Raw genomic sequence first — 8,645 nt, 5'->3', positions numbered from 1 at the left:
GTGTCTGATCGTGATGTTCATTATGCTGGGCTCCATTCCTGACATCTGATGATTTCTCATACTCCTGATCAAGCCGGCTCACTTCAAGCCCAGCAATCATACACCTGCTGAGTGCTGATGGATCCTCAGTGAGGCCAAAGGCTCCTCCATCGCCCTTTATAACAGCATTTGCCTGTTCATGGATCTGGTCTCTTGCCGTGGCTGAGAACAGTCGATTTGATTTGTGGACGACAAAGATTCCTGCAAAGAACTCTTTCACCACATCTGGGTGTTGCTTTTCCAATGATAACAAGTCTCTGAGGTGTACAGAAAGCCAACGAACATATTTCACAATGTTTTTGGCAAAGAAATACGGTATCAGCTCTTGAAGGCCGGTCGGAGCTGGTTACCTGTTTCCTTTGTGAACACCTACCCGCGCAGGTAACCAGCACGGGTCGGCGCCGGAAACCAGCGCGCAGGCAACCTGCTTTTTCTGTGTACTCACCCTCTGGATGTAAAGTATCATCATGCATGTATGGTGGCTTTGTACAACAGGGAGAGGGCTCATTTCAAGAAACAAGCCCAGGAAAAAGAAAATGAAACACTGCATGACCACGAAATCAAGGCTATAGCATTTTCTGAACTAGTTACATATATTAATGAAACAAAATCTGTTGGTGGGGGTACTGATCCAGTAATATTCAAGCCCACAGAGTTGACTACACTGTATAAACAATGACTTGAGCACTTGGGATTGAAGGACCAAAATGTCAACCCTTTCAGACTGAAAGACAAATTTATAACACAAATGCCTAACTAGAAGCTCATCACAAGGGGCGAGATGTTCTCCTTGCCTTTCATAAAGATGCTGGTTCTGTTTCAGGCAATGCTGGTGACAGCGCTGAAGAGATAGTTCTTGCTAGAGCTGTAAAGATTATATGCAGGCCCATGCATGGTCACAAGTCCAAAGTTGATGGAAGTTTACAAACAAGATGTCTGCAAACAATTCCTACAACACTTCTTCAATTTATCTGCATGATTGAGCACGGAGCAGACATTAAATCACAGTTGCAATTTGGTGCATCCAAAACAGCCATTGCTATGGCCCAATTACTATCTTGTTAGGTGTATATGAGTGGTGTAAAGAAACACGAGTCTGATACAGAAGTTTATTTCTGACCAGTTTCCCACAGAGGCACAGAAGCCTCTGTACGAAACTAGTCAGGAATAAACTTCTTTCTCAGACTCGTGTTTCTTTACACCACTCATATACATCTGTCATAATGTCTCAACTATCGTGTTAGGATCAAAGCAGAAGCAGTATGCCATAGGCATTCAAAAGACCGAGAAACACCATTTCCTGCTAATGTTGGTTTGTCTGTCTTTGCATAGACCGGAAAGAAACATCTCATTGAAATGTTGAATGACAATGGCCTTAGTATTTCATATGACAGGGTGCTAGAAATATCAGAACAACTAGGGGGTGCTGTGATCGCCAGGAATGTTAAAGATGGTGTAGTATGCCCTCCTGACTTGAGGAAAGGATTATTCATAACAGCTGCCATGGACAACATTGACCATAATCCAAATTCCACAACAGTCAAGGCATCGTTCATGGTACAAGCCTTTCTGTTTTCCAGCATCCCAGTTCAGATAAAAAAGGTCAGTTACGTTCACCACAGCATATTCAAGGTGGTTAAATAAAAGCAATCCCTGAGCTTCCCGAGTCATTCGATAATATTCCTCCAGCTCACTTCACTGAAAAGAATCCTAGGCCTCCTGTTACTATGTCTTCATATGTCTCCTCAACACTCACTTTATTCAAAACAGTCTTATCACATGAATATGAATGGCTTGAAAAGGTGAGGGTCACTGAAAAAGTGAATGACGGTACATATGACATGGTCCTCCTACCATGCATCAAAAAAGAGAAATTCACAATTTGACGTAAGCAGTTCATCCTTGATGCCTCTACTTAAGAGATGAAGCTCATTCTGTGGCTACAATAAAAAATGTGATGACAAAAATTAAGAAAACAGTGGATTTGTTTAATCCAGGACAAGTACCTGTCATAACTGAAGACCAGCCAATTTACGCAGTAGTTATGCAGATTCTGTGGCAGTGGCCATTTGGTATTTGGTTGTCTGCATATAGAGATGGCTGCCCTGAGGTCCATGGGAACACTACTTTAGGGTAGTGGGTGAATAGGTGCTCTCGTTGAGTTTGGTGTTGCAACTTAATGTACAGCAGATTCGTAAGGCACGTCAGGCACACCAGATAACAGCCTGCAGTCTCTACAAGCTCCTGACAGCAGCTTACAAGGAATACACTAAAAAAGGCTGTTGAGAAATCAGTTGATTTGTTGAATCTGAAAGACTGGTGTCGAATGCGCAAACAGCAGAGCCCCCAGTTTCAGTCTTGGTACCTGGTGTTGACAATGGATTGTCCACCTTTAAGCTAATTTGGTCTTTCAGAGAAGCAAATTTTGGTCTCTACTGTGAAGCCCTCAAGAGCTGATACCGTATTTCTTTGCCAAAAACATTGTGAAATATGTTCGTTGGCTTTCTGTACACCTCAGAGACTTGTTATCATTGGAAAAGCAACACCCAGATGTGGTGAAAGCGTTCTTTGCAGGAATCTTTGTCGTCCACAAATCAAATCGACTGTTCTCAGCCACGGCAAGAGACCAGATCCATGAACAGGCAAATGCTGTTATAAAGGGCGATGGAGGAGCCTTTGGCCTCACTGAGGATCCATCAGCACTCAGCAGGTGTATGATTGCTGGGCTTGAAGTGAGCCGGCTTGATCAGGAGTATGAGAAATCATCAGATGTCAGGAATGGAGCCCAGCATAATGAACATCACGATCAGACACAAATGGCTCAAAAGGCATTTGATGAGTGAGTAGAAAAGCTAACCACAGTTAAACAGGAGTTTGGTAATCCTTTACAAGATGAGTCAGACGACCTTCATACGTTTGCACAAAGGACGTTGCCAGTCCTGACAGTGCTGTGTTAATAGCCACACGCTATGAGAAAGGTCCATGCTAGCGTCATGCATTCATAAAAGCACTTGAATCCGAGGTCCAATGCACATTTTAATAGCCAATTATGAAGAACAAAGTTGACTTCTTCAAAAAAGAAGCACATTCAAGCAGCTCTACTCAAATAACACTGAAGGAAGACTTCCGTCTTTTCTCTCAACTTTTCATCTCTTGTAAAAGAAGGGAGTATGACTTAATAGAATTCTTTCAGCATAAAAAAAAAAAAAAAATCCATTCCCTACCTCTCTGAGTGACAAAGGACAGCTTCATGTTACCAGGAAAACTCAAGTGGCTGAGATCCTTGAATCCAAAGTCAAGATGCCAGATCTTGAACCAGCGGCAGATGCTATATTCATCGATAGCTCAGCACTAGTGAATGCACTGGCACCCAGAACACAAAAATCTTTCGGTCAGTATGCCATGCAAGATGTTATTCTTGCAGTAAATGCTTTTGCCACAAAATACAAGTGCTCAGATGTAGTTTTTCATGTTTACGTTCAAGCTAGTCTGAAGATTGGAGCAAGAACAACGCGAGGGCAAGGAATGAGGAGGAGGGTGACAGACTTCACTAAAACACTCAATAATTGGCACAACTTTCTGCGGGACAACACCAACAAAAAGGAGCTCTTTTATTTTCTAGCAGATAAAATTGCTGGCGTCCAAACAACTAATATGATCGTTATGACCAAAGGGGACAATGCACAGTCCAGTCAAACAATGTATCTCCCTGTACTCATGAAGAGGCAGATGCACGAATGTTTGTGCATGAATCAGTCCTAAATGGCAACAAGGTATTGAAGAATAATGCAAATGACACAGATGTGATTGTAACAGCAATATCGCGTTTTCCATCCCTGAAAGAGCTGGATTGCCTTTGGTCAAGGACGAAGCCTGAAATGGATCCCTGTTCATGAGATCTGCTCAGTACTTGGGCTAGGAAAAGCAAGAGGAATCCTGTTCTTCCATGTTTTCAGTGGTTGTGATGTAGTGTCAACATTTCGAGGCAAAGGAAAGAAGTCAGCTTGGCACATTTGAAATGTATATGATCAGGCCACAGTCGTCTTCTCGAAACTTAGCCAACATCCACCGGTCATTGACGACACTGACATGCAGACTTTAAAGATGTATGTAGTCACCACGTATGACAGGTCCAGTGCTGCTGCAGGAGTTAACGAGACACGACTGGACTTGTCTCCAAGAAAACAACGGACATATAACTATCCCGCCAACTCAAGATGCCCTCCTTCAACATGCAAAACATGTATGGAGTCAGGCAACTGTATGTAGGCCACAGTACCTGAATCCTAGTGACTGGGGGGTGGAAAAAGCATGGCGAAGGAGGGAAGGTTTGTTGGACGACTCTCCAACCTATTGCAGAGTGTTGTCAACAGCTGACGAATTGCGGATGTAAGACCGAATGCCATGGAAGATGCAAATGCTATCGGTTTTGCCTGAACTGCACTGCATTTTGTAGCTGTGAGTGTCAGTTCTAAGGTTCAGTAAGTATGCGATGGTGCATCCGGATGCCTAACCTACATTAGAAACTGAATCACCGATCAAAATATTAGGCAACTGAAACATAAAATGATAAAGAAATCCATCCTACAAACCTAGATGTTGTGAAAATAGAATCTTCATGTTTCAGCATATAGGAACTGACCCCTCAAAGATTGATTCTGGACATTTTTTTTTTTTTTTAATGAAGATAATTGCATCCAGAAGCCATAATTTGGTGGCCATCTTTAAAAAATGGTGGCCAAATTGGATTTTCGTTTGACTAACTTTAATTTCTCAATAAGCAGTCTAAAGGTGAACCACATACACAGTTTCATGCTTGTATCACCATCTGAACGATTTTGCACTACGAACTTCGCCAGCTACGAGAGGAGCTGCATGATGGGACCAGGAAACTTAAGCAAAAAGAGGTGGCGTTATAAATATATAAAAGAGCCGCGTTTGTTTGTTTGCTTGTTTGTCCTTCAATCACGCCCAAACCGCAGACCCATATATACTCCGAATCAGGGTGACCCAAGTATGGTTTCAGGGGGATCAAAATTCAGATTGGGTCATTTGAGGTCACCTATTGAGTGTTCTTTTTGACCCGGGCAACGCCGGGTATCCCTACACATCAGTTTTTGGCATGGACTCACATGTCCTCCAGTTCGGACATAGGCTATGTGAGGTTGACCTAAGAGGTCATTTGAGGTCACCAGTAATACACGCTCCAACGACTGGACCTAGCGGACCAGTTTTGGGCATGGAGTCTCACATGACCTCCAGTTACGACATAGGCTATGTGAGGTTGACCTACGAGGTTATTTGAGGTCACCAGTAATAGAAAACAAGTGTGCATATATACGATGCGTTAGTCTGCAAAAGCTGAAATAGAAAGTTCCTGGACCTCTTATACTCCATCTTCAGAAGCATAAGAGGTACACTACATGGTCTTTCTGGAGAAGAAAGAAAGACTGAACTAGAACATATAGGATTGGAGTGTTCGCTTTTTTGGCCCAGCAACGCCGGGTACCCCTGTTTATATATATATATATATATATATATATATATATATATATATATATATATATATATATATATATATATATATATATATATATATATATATAGATAGATAGATATATTAGGGTGGTCCTTATTTTTGAAGTTGTAGATTTTGTATGGGCCACCCCGCACTTTTGTTCCTCTTGGTACAAAAACCCTCCATGCAAAATTTCAGTCTTATACTGTAGCATTTACTGGTGCCCCAAACACCCAGAAGTTCACACTCTGTGCCACCTGGGCTGAATACCCCGTTGGCACACCTAGGTCCCCCATACAGTGTATTTGCCCCTAATTGGAGGGATATCATGGGAACCGATACCCCATTCATTGTTGCCTAGTCTGAGAGGTCATGGTTGCCTTTTGAGTGTCTGGGAATTACTGACATTGAGCCTCTATGACCTGGAACAGAAATTGCCGCTGCACCTCATCTTTGGTAATGACAGGGAGCACAAATCTTCACTCAGCAATTTGTTCTTGACTTCAGTGACTTGAGGCATTGCTTGGCTTTCTTGTAGTCAGCTCGTTCAACCCACGTGAATGGGTCGACATTGAGGAACCCATTGGAGGAGCCAAGGAAAAAAAGAAGGCAGCGAGTGGTGCTTGTTACGAAATCAGAGAGGCTCTTCACTCGAATGACAGCCACAAACAGCTCCAGAGTCCTCCTCTTCTCAGGCTCATCACCCTCTTTGTCCTCCAGAGCTGTGACCATGGCCCTCTTCGTTTCGAAGTCGAGGGACTCGTCGAAGAATGCCAGGCCAACCAGCTCCTCAGACTGAAGGCCTTCACAGCAGTGGATGAGAATCCCAAGTCACCGTAGTGCAGGATGTCTTGAAGAAACTTGAGGTCGTTCTGAGAAGCAAAAGTGACTGCTGGTGCTGTGAACCTATGACAAACCACTTGAATGTGTCAGGCTCTTGCACAGTGAGCTTGAACTGCCTGCAGAAGAGGTAAATCTTGATTGAGTACCGGTAGATGATTTGGCCATCCAACGGGCAAGATGGTAGGTGCCAGGCCGCAAAATGTGGAAGCCATAAGCAGGAACTCCATGATCACCATGAGCTCGAGCAACTCCAAGTAATCTTCCCGTGGATGTTGGGTGGTGAGTTGAAGATGGCAGAAGGTGATGACCTCGTTGCAACGTGTAGGAAGGTTGGTGAGCAGCTTCAAGCGATAAACTACAGTGGAGGTCCATTCCTCCTTGAAATGCTTGAAGAGAGGAATGTCTGGTCCTAATGTGATGATGCTAGTGCAGACTGTGAAGACTTTCTGGATGCAGATTTCACTGATGTGCTTCCTGCAGGGAAGTGCAGGGGAGTGCAGGCCCCAGAGCAAATTCCGGTGTTGCTAGCAGTTGTATCAAAGGTCATGTTTGTCACCGAATCCATCAGGCCCCATTCTTGCAGGATAGCAAAGATCACCTCCACCATGCCAGTTCGTGTTCCTGATCGCAGTTTGGAGATGTTCAACGGCTTCACAATTCCCCCTCCAGACACTAGGATGGGTATATATATTCAAACATTGCTTGGCCAGTTTCATCAGCAACCAAACTAGTGTCCCAGTGAATAGTGAGGGGAATACCAGGCTTGAAGGATGAGCACAGAGCTACTGCCTGTTTGCCACGGGCCTTGATTTGTCCCCCATGGATGACTGCTGGTTCAAAGCCATTATTGAAGGATCCTTGCCATATACAGATGCTGCAGCAGTTGAGATGTGGACAGCATTGTGATTGCTGGACTTCATGTGCTCCAGAGCATTAGGCAACTCCAGAGCGATGACAGGTGCACAAGATTAGGATCATTGTCGTTTGGCTGAGAATGTGGTAGTTGACGTGAATGGACCAGGAAGAGGGTCTTTGTTTTCTTTGCCTTCTTCAGAGTCCTTCAACTCAACAGAAGCTTCCAATGCTGCCAGCCACTGCTGCTCTCGTAGTTCCTGAACTTGGGAAGCCTCCTATCTCTCATGCTTCTTCACTTCAGCATCGGACAGCTTCTAGTCAGTACCAAGCATGATGCCTTGACGGCCTTCCTCCCATTGAGCCTTCAGAAACGTCTTGTCCTCTTCATTCTTAGGCAGCTTCATGGCATCTATGTGCGCCAAGTTGAAAAGATTCTTCAGCTTCAGTCTGAAGTCAGCTCACCTCCTTTCTTCCACCTCAGTCTTCCTTTCTTTCCTGTTGCTCAGGGAACTCCATTCCTCGTACAGATTTTTCTCTTTTAGGATCCTGTGCTTGCTTTGTGTCACTGGAAGTCTGGTGCAATAACAGAATCCAACGACCTCAAAGTCCACGATCATTGCACCATCCAGTAGGATCCTCTTTTCCTTCCCAAGAAAATGGAACAGCCACTGGAGGTCCTCACCATTAGATGGCAACTTACCACCTGTGAGCTGGGTGGGGGCTGTCCATCCAACCAGATCTCGGTCTTCTACCTGGTTTCCTTCTCTTCCTTATATTTGTCGTGGTCGCCATCCTCCTAGAAAGAAGGCTGTTGCCAGCTGTAGCCATTGCAATCAAACCTCGAGATTGACTTACCACCTGGAAATTTTCTCATATGAAAGACTATGTTATTTACCTTCGTAATGCACGAAACAACTGTTCGCTAAGCTAGTATAAGGGGGAATGACACATTACTGACTGCCCAGTTCCCTCCTCTCTTGCCCTACCCCTACCTGTCCAGACGCCACCGCGTCTTCTCTTCTCCCTCCCTGTCGCTTTTCTGTCTTTTCCGCCATGACCAAGCCCTCTTGCGGATCAATGAGAGACTTCCAGGAATATGGTCCCATTCTCCTATACAGGGAGTAACTTTGGGGCCGTTGGGGCACCAGAATTTTTGGAGGAATGTACAAAAATATTTTACATGCGGTGTTTTTATATCGGTGGCAAAGTACTAGGAGGTGGCCCGTGAAGAATTCCAATGTTCAGTTTTCACAATACTGTATACCTAAGGATCTCCCTAATATATATATATATATATATATATATATATATATATATATATATATATATATATATCATTTCCTGTGGCACCCTACGGGATGCATAGGGCCTCAATGAACTCACTCCACCA

The sequence above is a fragment of the Coenobita brevimanus genome, chromosome 57 (assembly GCF_032717465.1).
Source record: "Coenobita brevimanus isolate Jiangsu-jjx chromosome 57, ASM3271746v2, whole genome shotgun sequence".
NCBI classification, from domain to species: Eukaryota; Metazoa; Arthropoda; class Malacostraca; order Decapoda; family Coenobitidae; genus Coenobita; species Coenobita brevimanus.
The sequence above is the reverse complement of the archived record's forward strand: the minus strand, read 5'-3'. Positions refer to the sequence as shown.